The 12958-nt window shown below is 40.6% G+C and overlaps 1 long non-coding RNA gene across 1 annotated transcript; it reads right to left on the bottom strand.

The window, feature by feature from the left end:
* Positions 1-2974: 2974 nt before the first annotated feature.
* Positions 2975-4716, bottom strand: LOC138903539 (uncharacterized). The gene is made up of 2 exons (XR_011412751.1): positions 4270-4716; positions 2975-3157 (listed from the first exon to the last, which is right to left on the bottom strand). It is a non-coding gene; the product is annotated as an uncharacterized lncRNA (long non-coding RNA).
* Positions 4717-12958: the final 8242 nt, after the last annotated feature.

The following is a 12958-nucleotide window of genomic DNA, read 5'->3' as shown; positions in this document are numbered from 1 at the left end:
GCCGCACTTGCGGACAATCCCTCGCAGGTGCGGAAATCACTTAAGAGGGCTGGGTCCGCATATGCGATAGGGGGCCGCACCTGCGCGTGTGCGCCTGCGGAACACTGTCCGCTTCTGCGGTCTTCTTCCGCGCGTGCGAGTCCTTGGGCGCATTTGCGGGCATCGCAGATGCGGAAATTCCTCGCACCTGTGACCCCTGGTCAAGCCTCCAAATTCCGCATTTGCGCCTGGTCTTCCGTACGTGCGAGCCCGCACATAGGTCTCCCCTCCGCAGGTTCGAAACACCAGAACCAACAACAAAAAAAAACTCAACAACTTTCCTAAGTCCAAAATTCATCCGTTAAGCATCTGAAACACACCCGAGGTCCCCGGGACCTCAACCAAACATACAAACAAGTCCTAAAATACCATACGAACTTAGTCGAATCCTCAAACCACATCAAATAACGCTAAAATCACAAATCATCCTCCGATTCAAACTTAAAGAACTTGAAACTTTTAAATTCGACAACCGATGCCGAAACCAACTAAACCACATCCGATTGACCCTAAATTTTGCACACAAGTCATATTCAATATTACGGACCTACTCTAACTTCGGAAATCAGAATCCGACCCCGATATAAAAAATTCCTCTACCGGCCCGAAACTCCAAAAATTTGACTTTCGCCATTTCAAGCCTAAATGAGCTACGGACCTCCAAAATACAATCCGGACACGCCCCTAAATCCAAAATCACCTAACGTAGCTAACTAAACTGACAAAATTCCATTTAGGGACTAAGTGTCCCAAAACACTCCGAACACAAAAACAAAACCTCCCGGAAAGTCACTTAAGCAGAAAAAGGTAAGGGGGAAATAGTAAATAAGGGATCGGGGCTATTACTCTCAAAACGACCGGCCGAGTCATTACAACGCGATACCCGCTTTTGCGATCTTTCTCGCTTCTGCGGCTTCCTTCGCGCTTCTGCGACATGAAGGACCGCAGGTGCGGTCCTCTGCTTGGCTGCCATGTTCCGCAAATACGAGTCGGCATATGCGGAGATTTATCCGCAGATGCAAAAATGCTGGACAGAACACATAAAAATTGGATGTTAGCCATTTTTACTCATTTTTGTAGTTTTGAGTCTCAGATTTGGGCGATTCCAAAGGGGACTTCGACTTGGGTAAGTGTTCTATACCCGAAAGTGATTATATTTCAAAAATCCATGCTTATATTCATCATTTATTTCGAATTTAGATGGAAGAAAATTGGAATTTTGGTAAAACTTTTCAAAAACGAAATTTAAGATTCGAAGGTCCATTTGATATCGGAATTTGATAATTTTTATATGGTTGGACTTGTCTCGGAACGGGTGTTCGGATTTTGTGAGTTTGTTTTTCAAGATTCAAGACGTGGGCCCCAATGTGAACTTTTTAGATGATTTTCAGATTTTAATTCGAAAAATTAATAATTTCATATGGAATTAATTCCTACGATTTGTGTTGAGTATAGTGAATTGTTTGTGATTAGATTTGAATCTTTCAGACACAAATTCGCGAGACAAAGGTCTATTAGAATCTTCAATTTGGTTGCGAAGCGAGGTAAGTTTCGTGGTTAACCTTGACTTGAGGGAGTATGACTTATTTGTCTATTTGCTACGTGATTTAATGTGCGGGTACAACGTGTCACACCCCTTTTTCTACCCGCAAAATAATATTGTGTGGATTAAAGAGTTTTTCCAATTAAAGTGACAAAATTGAGTAGGGATTATTTTATTTACAGAGTCGCCACTTGAAATTGATTTTTTGTTGGTGTTCCAAGTCACCTTTTATTTGAATCCCTAATCAAAGGAAGATTTGACTCTATTATTATTGGTCTGCGAAAATAAAGTCCGGGTAAGGAATTCTGTTAACCGGAGAGAAGGTGTAAGGCATTCCCCTAATCCGTGGTTCTAGCACGGTCGCTTTTATTGACTAAAATTTGGCTTGAATTATTTTTGGATAAAGTGTGTATTATTTGCCTTAAGTTACTATTGTCTAGTACCGCTTAATAATTAATAATTTTGGCCTAGGAGCGTGCAAGCACACAAGGTCCTTGTTTGATTATATGTATTAAAACAAAGAACGTGTCGGTACACATGGTTTAAATACAATTAATATTGAAGAGTCAAGGAGCGGGAATGCACACATGACTACTTTATTAAAAAAAATTTAATAATAACGACCAAGGACCGTGTATGAACACATGGTCTATATCTCAAACGTGCCTAAAATTGCCTATCGCTTAAATTAATTAAAAAAGCGCTTCTTTTTTATATTTATTACTTGTTCGACTGAAAAAATAATAATATTATTATTAAAAATAATTTTCACTAATGCAAGACTTTAAACCCGGGTAAACTTATGTTAAACTTTTATGGTATTGGGCCACTTATTTTATTTAACAAAAGACAATTTATTGGTTTTAAAGAAAATGCCCATCTTACTTTCTATTGTCATTGGGCCTACAAATTTTAGCTTATTTGGTCCATGTTGCTTAAGAGCCTCGATGACCGAGACAACACAAAATAACAAGTATTCTTCTAAGCCCAAATTGCTTCTTACATTGATGTCCAAACTAAAAATTATTTTTTTCATAAAAGAAACTTACATGCTAATTATTATCTTTTATCTTCTTAACCAACTTATTTCTTAAAGACTAACATAATATTTCTACTCATCTACACCAACATGGCACTAATCAAACTACACTCATTAACAACATAAAAATCATGACTAAATATGAAAACTACAAAAAACGGTAATACTTCAATGCTAAAGAGAAGAACTATATTAAGTATAACATTATGTTAACTATAATTTAAAGCATCAAAATATTTGAAGTTAGAAGTCTTTCTTAGATAATTATACATGAACCATGAAAGTAACTCACGAAAAAAAGCCCAAACTAAACAAACATGGTTAAAAGTGGGGTCTTTATCTTTTCCTTAAACTAAGTAATCTTAACCGAATGCAATTTCAATCACATATATAAAGAAGAAAACGATAATTTAACTAATCTTTAACAGATTTACATAATGATAATACTAATATAACATTCATCTTGAAACAAAATCAGATCCAATATGTTCCATCAACCAAACCGGGATCAAATCCTTCTTATTATCATCAAGAATCTGCAATATAAGAATTTGAAAGTTACCTGATTTGTAGAATAATAAAATACAGCAGTGCAGCAACAAAAAACTCAGCAGCAAATACAGTAGAAATAGCAGCAACTCAAGTGTTAAAACAACCCAGAAAACTCAACAAAATGCTTGAAACTGGTAGCTATCAACTTCACAAATTGCCTAAGGGATCTTTCTATTTTTCTCAAGGTTTTTTGCACTCAAATAATCCTCACAAAACTCTGAAATTTTAGCTTGTTATATGTATTAAGCTGCTGATTTTTCTCAAAGATATATGTCTTTCAACAACTCTCCAAGATGTGTCTCAGTATAAGATAGAGTGTGTAATAGAGTGTCCCCCTTTTCAGTGAGTAAGGAACTCTGCATTCTAAGTGTAAGACAGTCCCTTTTATAGGAGAAAAGTAGCCCTTTCAATAGGCAAATAAAGTTAGATTTTTGGACAGATTTTGGTTCACCAAAAATCTGTCCAAAAGACTGACTTTGTGTGCTAAACACTGTTCAAGGTCTGTCCCAAAGGTGAAAGGACAACCTGAAAATCTGCTGTGTCAGAAGCAAGGAGAAAAAATATCCTTTCAGCCACCCTACTAGTAAAAGTAAGCTACTATTACCCTATTTTGTGATAAAATAAACTAAACTTCAGATTTTAACCATCAACAACAAACTACTTTCTCAACACAAATCAAACTTGGACAACTATGACTGACAAAGTATAGACGAGACTAAAAACGTAATTGAACTAAGTATTAAAACTAACTTGATGGGAATGAATTGGATTTGTGCAAACTAATTACTAAACAAATAACTAAATTCACAAACTAATTCTCAAAACAGAACGAGCATCGTTAATAATCGAACAACGACTAACAACAACTAAATAATCGACTAACCAAGTGAACGATTTAACTAATACACTAAAGATCATGTTTAAATCAATAACGAATCTAACAAACCACTAAACTAAATAGAGATAGCTAATTAAATAAACCTAACTTGAAACTCTAATTAATAAGAAATAACCAAAACAGAAAAAAAAAAAAAATCAGAAACTAATCTACTAAATAAAAAAAAACAGAAATTAATTAAAGAGATGACGATTATACCTAACAAGTATGCTTGAAGCCGAAAAATAGCTAAAATGGGGGTTCGGGGCATTTTGGCGGTGGTGAGGCGGTGGAGCCGTGGTGGCGGCGAGGAGCGGGCCGGCAGCGACGGGGATTTTGGGGGTGAAATGGGTAGGAAAAGATAGGTCTCGCGGAGCTCTATCCATTCATGTATGTGTTGTAAGGTGGTGTTGGCCGGAGCTTCAAGAATTTGGACCAAAAAGTAGCGGCTAAAGTTTCTTAGATCTAAAATTCAAGGAGTTTGAAGGTTTTTTGAAGGAATTGGTTTGGAGATATGGGAAGAGGAGGTTGTGGAGATTATATGGTGTTAATTTGAAGGTGTTTGGAGGTGGTCCGCCGCCGGTGGGTGATTTCCGGCGGCGGCGGCGGCGGTGGAGAGAAGAGAGAGAAGAGAGAGAAGAGAGAAAGAGTTATGGGTGAAATGAGGGAATTTTTCAGATTTTTGAGGCTTTAAATACCTCTTGAGAGATCAAATACGGACCATTAGATAAATGGGTGATCAATGGGTTAGATTTGATCTTGGGTCACTTAATGAAACGACGTAGTTTTGAGGCAAAACTACGTCGTTCCGGACCCTTTCAAAGGCAGCCCCTTATCTTGCACTTTTGGCCACTTTCTCTTTCAAATTTGGCCCAATTTCTTTCTTAATCCTACTTATTAAACTAAATTTACACAAACAAATAAATTAATTAAGTAACTTATTCAAATAATCAATTAACTAGATTAATTCACCAATTGAATAGTTAGTTAATTCCTAAAATGCACAAATAAAGAAAGAAATATTTTTTTGGTATTTTTATGATAGGAAATATGCAATCAAAGACACAAAAATTGGGAAATATAATTAAAGCAACAAAACACTAAGGACTTTAGGAGGTGTTAAAATAGTACAAAAATTAGGTATTCACAGCTGCCCCTCTTTGCTCGAGAACATGAAGAGTTTTCGTGCAAAGAAAAGTGAATGCCATGGCTAATTTTTGCTCACATATTACTCCAATGAAAGCATTTTTTTAAAAAAAAATGGTGACCGAACCCTGCTTCCGAGGTAGCCTACATATCCTTATTTAGAGGAATCAAGTCAGTGTAGTTCTGGGAAAATTTGGTAGCTGGGACTACCAGACACTAGGTTTAAGACTGTTGTTTCTGCTGTTGTTGCTGTTACTGTTACTTGCTGCTTGCATCAAAAGGAAAAGTGAAAGAACTACATATGTCTGGAAACTAAGAGTTACAAAATTCCTAATCTATGTGTCTTGTGGAGTCAAATCTTGATTCTTGACCTGCACGCTTGTGTTGACCTTAGATTGGATCTTGATGCTCTTTGAGGAAAGGATCATGGCTCATTCTCGATTGCTTGCTTTCCGGATCAGAGTTCGGGAAAATGAAACTCGAGAAGCTGGGCTGCTGACACATTATCCAAGCTAACTCCAACTATCTTGTGACCGAAAAACTTCTTTATTATGATGAGAAAGCTGAAACTGCAAGCTTTAATCGTCACTACATGTGCTCTACGGCAGGGCCTGCAAAGCCATCAAAGACAAACAAAATGAACAAAATTTTCTGCCCCAGTTTGGCACTAAGAAAATTTTGCGAGTTATTGGGTAAAACTGCAGGGCAACTTATTTTATTTGAAAAATCCAAAAATGAAACTAAAGGCTCCGAAAAGGATGTTCTTATCTTAGGTATAAAATTGATATAACTTGGACTTAGTAGGTGCGTGTCCCATGGGTATCGTTGGAATGGCTGTGAGATTGGAGGACTCGAACTAGGAATTGCATCTCCTTGGAATAATGACTCATATTAGGGATTGCATCTCCTATTAATATGAATGCGGTTGACTCAAGCTAGGAAGTGTATCTCCTACGAGTGAGGTTGAAAGACTTGGACTAGGAAGTGCGTCTCCTAGGATTAATGGTTCATATTAGGAAGTGTGTCTCCTATTGGAATGACTCATGCTAGGAAGTGCGTCTCCTACGAGTGAGGTTGAAAGACTTGGAGGGAATGTAACCAGGGGTTGGCGCCCTGTATCACTGAGAACGAATGTAACCAGGGGTTGGCGCCCTGTATCACTAACAAAGAATGTAACCAGGGGTTGGCGCCCTGTATCACTAAGGGGAATATAATCAGGGGTTGGCGCCCAAACTAGGAAGTGCGTCTCCTACGAGTGAGGTTAAAAGACTTGGAGGGAATGTAACCAGGGGTTGGCGCCCTGTGTCACTGAGAATGAATGTAACCAGGGGTTGGCGCCCTGTATCACTAACAAAGAATGTAACCAGGGGTTGGCGCCCTGTATCACTAAGGAGGAATATAGTCAAGGGTTGGCACCACAACTAGGAAGTGCATCTCCTACGAGTGAGGTTGAAAGACTTGGAGAGAATGTAACCAGGGGTTGGCGCCCTGTATCACTGAGAACGAATGTAACCAGGGGTTGGCGCCCTGTATCACTAACAGAGAATGTAACCAAGGGTTGGCGCCCTGTATCACTAAAGGGGAATATAATCAAGGTTCGGCGCCCAAACTAGGAAGTGCATCTCCTACGAGTGAGGTTGAAAGACTTGGAGGGAATGTAACCAGGGGTTGGCGCCCTGTATCACTGAGAACGAATGTAACCAGGGGTTGGCGCCCTGTATCACTAACAAAGAATGTAACCAGGGGTTGGCGCCCTGTATCACTAAGGGGGAATATAATCAAGGGTTGGCGCCCAAACTAGGAAGTGCGTCTCCTACGAGTGAGGTTGAAAGACTTGGAGGGAATGTAACCAGGGGTTGGTACCCTGTATTACCGAAAGAAAATGTAACCAGGGGTTGGTACCCTGTATTATTGAAATGATTATAACCAGGGGTTGGCACCCGACATTACCGAAAGGAATGTAACCAGGGGTTGGCACCCTGTATTACTGAACGGAGCGTAACCAGGGGTTGAAAGAGTTCTACCTAGGTTAAACTACGAAAAGCAAACCTGGGCGAAGAGTAGTTCTAACCAGAAACATGAGCTGGTACCCCCTAGGTGAAAAGGTTCTACGTGCGTTAAACTACGAAAAACAAGCCTGGGCGAAGAGTACTTCTACCCGGAACTATAAGGTGGATCCCCCTAGGAAAAAAGGTTCTACCTCGGTTAAGCTACGAAAAGCAACCTGAGCAAAGAGTACTTCTACCCGGAACTATGAGATGGATCCCCCTAGGCGAAAAGGTTCTACCTTGGTTAAGCTACGAAAAACAAGCCTAGGCGAAGAGTACTTCTACCCGGAACTATGAGCTGGATCCCTCTAGGCGAAAAAGGTTCTACCTGGGTTAAGCTACGAAAAACAAACCTGGGCGAAGAGTACTTCTACCCGGAACTATGAGCCGGATCCACCTAGGCGAAAAGGTTCTACCCGGGTTAAGCTACGAAAAACAAGCCTGGGCGAAGAGTACTTCTACCCGGAACTATGAGCTGGATCCCCCTAGGCGAAAAAGGTTCTACCTGGGTTAAGCTACTGTAAAACATATGAGCGAAAAGTACTTCTACCCGGAACTAGGAGGTAAACCCCCCCCTAGGCGAGAAGGTTCTACCTGGTTTAAGCTATGAAAATGAGAGGTGTGGACAGTAATGATGCATGCTACGAATAAAGGAAAGTGGAGATTTTGCGGAAACATACCTTTGGTGACATTCGCCCTTTGAGAATCGCCATTCTGCACTCCTTTGATCCTGCTTCAAACAAAGAAAAATTTGTGAGTTTTTAAAGTGGTGGTCGGTTTGTGGCCTTAATGCCCTTAGTAGTTTGAATTCACCCCTCCGTTGTCGAAAAACTGATTTTGTCAGTGTGATACCGAGGTTCCCGAATACTTTGTATCGCTTTCTAGAGACATTGTCTTTCTGACGTTGCCCCTGGCTGTTTCATACCCGGATGTCCATGGTACCGCTAATCCTTGTCCCTAAGGCAAGGCAATTTTCCTTTAAAATCAAACTTAGTTGTCTTTCACCTAGAACCAATTTCTGACTGTAGTGCTTATCAACTTTTCCCATGAAGCAAGTCTTGCTTAGGTGACCTTTTCAGTTTTTTTGAGACACTTTGTCCCCCTTATCAAAAGAGATCACATATGGATTCCTGCCTTCGTCAATGCCGTATATGCTCCAAATTATGCTCGGTATTACGGGGAAACTGTGGCCAGTTTTGCAGCCATTTTTTGCTTTGCTTTTGATGCAAGATTAGACCGAAAGGGAATTTATGGATAAGAATAGAAGAGCAATTGGAAATGAAAAGGAATTGTGTCTAAATAAAAGGTGTCCCTTTTGGGGAGAGAAACAAGGAGACTTATCTGGAGATATGTGCTGACTTCAATAAATCATGACATGCATTTTGGACTGGACGCCTGATCTGTCTGAGCTGTCTAATTCTCAAAATACGTCGCAAATGTTCATCTTGAAACTGTCTTAGCTGTGCTCATGCCGGAGCATCGAAGACCCTCATTCGGCTAGTAGCGCCCTTTGCGGGTTTTCGCTAACTGACCTCTCTCATTTCTCTAATCACTGGCGCCTTACAGTGCCCATACGGGTTTTCACCGATAAGACTCTCTCATTTCTTCTTCTTCTTCTTTTTTTTACTAAGATACGACACGCAGAAGGTTGACCAATGCCCCTGGCATGGGGACTTCAAAGATTCTCAGAGATCGATCAGAAGTTCTTAACAGGAAAAGGCGAAAGGAACCTTGAACTGAATTATAACTTTTGGAACTGTTTCTACAGGAAAAACCGTAAGATAAAAACAAACTTCTGCCCAAGTTTTGGAGTATTGGGAATATGGATTTTTTGTTGCGATGGGACTGAACCCAGGGTAAGGCTGCCTACGTATCCTTTCAGAATCAGGTCGGACATAGTTCAATAACTGAGAAAATTTGTTGTTTGACTTTTTTTTTTTTGGGTAAGTACACATGTTCCAAAAGGTGGAAAACAAGGAAGAAGAAAAATGCAGCTTAAAAGGGGTAACAAAAGGGTGACACTTGCTTGGAATAGCAAGCAATGGTAGCCGTCGTCATCTCGATCCAAGGAAATCATGCGTGAAAGTTCCACAGTGGGTATATATCAGAGATAATATCTTTTGACTGCATCTGCATTAATAGTCATGTCTGGTACTCGTCCTTCTTCATCTACCAAGTGCAAGGCCCCTTTTGGTAACACTTTCTTGATAATGTAGGGTCCTTTCCAGTTTGGGGCGAACTTTCCTTTAGCTTCTACTTGGTGTGGAAGAACGCGTTTCAAAACGAGTTGGCCTACCTCGAAGTGCCTTGGACGCACTTTCTTGTTGTAAGCGCGTGCCATTCTTTGCTGGTATAACTGGCCAAAGCACACTGCTGCTAGCCGTTTTTCATCAATCAACATTAATTGTTCTAATCGGGTCTTTACCCATTATGCATCTTCAATCTCTGACTCCACAATGATCCGAAGAGAGGGAATTTCGACTTCAGCTGGTATTACAGCTTCCGTCCCATATACCAACAGATAAGGAGTTGCACCAACAGATGTGCGAGCAGTCGTGCGGTATCCCAAACGAGCAAAAGGCAACTTTTCATGCCATTGTCTCGAACCTTGGATCATTTTCCTAAGAATCTTCTTGATGTTCTTGTTCGCCGCTTCAACGGCTCCATTGGCTTTTGGCCGGTAAGGGGTAGAATGGCGTTGCATAATTTTAAATTGCTCGCATACCTCCTTCATCAAATGACTATTGAGATTGGCTGCATTGTCAGTGATAATGGTATTTGGGATACCAAAGCGGCAGATGATGTTGGAATGAACAAAGTCTACCACTGCTTTCTTGGTGACTGCTTTGAAAGTGACGGCCTCCACCCACTTGGTGAAGTAATCAATTGCAACCAAAATGAATCTATGCCCATTAGAAGCCTTTGGCTCAATTGGCCCAATAACATCCATTCCCCAAGCAACGAAAGGCCAAGGAGAGGACATGGGATGCAACTTCGAAGGTGGTGAGTGAATCAGGTCACCATGAATCTGGCATTGGTGACACTTGCGAACAAAACTGAAGCAATCTCGCTCCATTGTAAGCCAATAATACCCTGCCCGCAGAATCTTTTTCGCCAAAACATATCCATTCATGTGAGATCCGCATACCCCCGAATGCACTTCATTCATGATCCGCTCAGCTTCTGTGGCATCTACGCATCTCAACAAGTTCAAATCTGGGGTCGTTTTGTACAAAATTTCCCCATTCAAGAAGAAACCGTTGGCGAGCCGCCTTATAGTTCTTTTTTGATCTCTCTTGGCTTGCTCTGGGTATTCTCTCATTTTCAGGAATCGTTTTATGTCATGATACCATGGTTCACCATCTGGTTCTGTCTTAATTGTATTGCAGTAACCGTGGTGATTCCGAACTTGGATTTCTAGTGGATCGATATGGGTGTTTCCCGGATAAGGGAGCATCGAGGCTAAAGTAGCCAAAGCATCGGCTAGCTCGTTGTGAAACCTGGGAATGTACCTGAACTCGATGGTTTTGAATCTCTTGCTCAAATCTTGTACACATTGTCTGTATGGAATAAGCTTGATGTCTCGAGTCTCCCATTCGCCTTGGGCTTGCCGGATAAGCAAGTCAGAATCTCCCATAACCAATAGTTCATGCACATCCAGATCAAGGGCCATTTTCAAACCCATGATACAGGCTTCGTATTCTGCCGTATTATTGGTACAGAAGAATCGAAGTCGGGCTATTGCAGGGTAATACTGTCCAATAGGTGAGATGAGGATTGCCCCGATCCCAACTCCTTTGATATTGACAGCTCCATCAAAATACATTTTCCATAGGGGGTTGTCGTCTGGAACTACTTCCTCTATTGAGTTGACCTCTTCGTCTGGGAAGTATGTGGTAAGTGGCTTGTACTCATCATCAACTGGATTCTCTGCCAAATGATCGGCCAAAGCCTGTGCTTTCATCGCGGTGCGAGTGACATAGACAATGTCGAACTCTGTGAGCAGGATTTGCCATTTTGCGAGCCTGCCGGTGGGCATTGGCTTTTGGAAGATATACTTCAGAGAATCCATTCTGGATATGAGGTAAGTAGTATAGGCCAAAAGATAATGTCTCAACTTCTGAGTGACCCAAGTCAAGGCACAACATGTCCTTTCTAAAAGGGTGTACTTAACCTCATAATTGGTGAACTTCTTGCTCAAATAATATATTGCTTGTTCCTTTTTGCCTGTTGCATCATGTTGCCCCAGAACGCATCCAAAGGAATTATCCATCACCGATAGATATAAAAACAAAGGCCTACCAAGTTCAGGTGGGACCAGTACAGGGGTTTTTGATAGATAATCTTTGATCATGTCAAAAGCATTTTGGCAATCGTCTGTCCACTTGATTGCAGCATCTTTTTTCAGCAACTTAAAGATGGGCTCGCACGTGGTTGTTAGCTGAGCAATGAACCTACTGATGTAGTTCAACCTTCCGAGCAAACTCATGACCTCCTTTTTGTTCTTCGGGGGTGGCAGATCTCGAATGGACTTTATCTTAGATGGATCCAATTCGATGCCTCTCCGACTGACTATAAAACCAAGGAGTTTCCCAGATGGAACCCCAAACGCACATTTGGCTGGATTGAGCTTAAGGTCATACCTTCGAAGCCGTTCGAAGAACTTTTTCAAATCATTCACGTGATCAACCCCTGTCTTTGATTTTATGATGACATCATCGACATATACTTCAATCTCTTTGTGCATCATGTCGTAAAAAATGGTGGTCATGGCCCTCATGTAAGTTGCCCCTAAACCGAATGGCATGACCCTATAACAATAGGTACCCCACGGAGTGATGAAAGCGGTTTTTTCTGCATCACCCTCATCCATTAGAATTTGGTGGTACCCAGCATAGCAATCCACGAACGACTGTATCTCATGCTTTGCGCAATTATCTACAAGAATATGGATGTTCGGCAAAGGAAAATTATCCTTCGGACTTGCTTTGTTCAGGTCTCTGTAGTCAACACAGACTCTAGTTTTTCCATCTTTCTTTGGAACGGGCACAACATTTGCCACCCAAGTGGTGTAGCGTACGGCTCTTACAACATTGGCGCTCAATTGCTTCATTATTTCCTCTTTGATTTTATCACTCATGTCCGTTTTAAATTTACGTTGCTTCTATTGGACTGGTGGAAAATCAGGATACGTAGGAAGCTTATGAACAACTAAATCGGTGCTTAAACCCGGCATATCATCATAAGACCAAGAAAACACATCTCTATACTCAAATAAAAGTTGAATCAAGGCATCTCTAGTTTTTTGTTCAGTATGAATGCTTATCTTTGTTTCTCTGACTTCTTCATGACCTCCGATATTAATTGGCTCAGTTTCATTGAGGTTGGGCCTAGGCTTGTTTTCAAACTGTTCCAACTCTCTTTTTATTTCATCAAAAACCTTATCTTCATCATATTCGACCTCTTGATGCATTATTTTGAATTTAGACAGCTTTTTGAGATCTGGGCGTGAATTCCGCATACATGTCATGTTATTAAAGCCAGCATTAACAAAACTGAAATGGAAATAAAATGGCAGGAATTAGGAAAAGGAAAAGATACAAAATTTAATACGAAAATGAACTGCATTTCATTGAATTTGAAAGGATATAAGGGTTAACGTCAAAAAAAACAATCATACTAAGATATTTGGATTACAACCCTGAAAGTAACCC

Source organism: Nicotiana tomentosiformis, chromosome 12, assembly GCF_000390325.3.
Source record: "Nicotiana tomentosiformis chromosome 12, ASM39032v3, whole genome shotgun sequence".
Taxonomy (NCBI): domain Eukaryota; kingdom Viridiplantae; phylum Streptophyta; class Magnoliopsida; order Solanales; family Solanaceae; genus Nicotiana; species Nicotiana tomentosiformis.
This window is presented reverse-complemented; position numbering and strand designations above follow the sequence as displayed.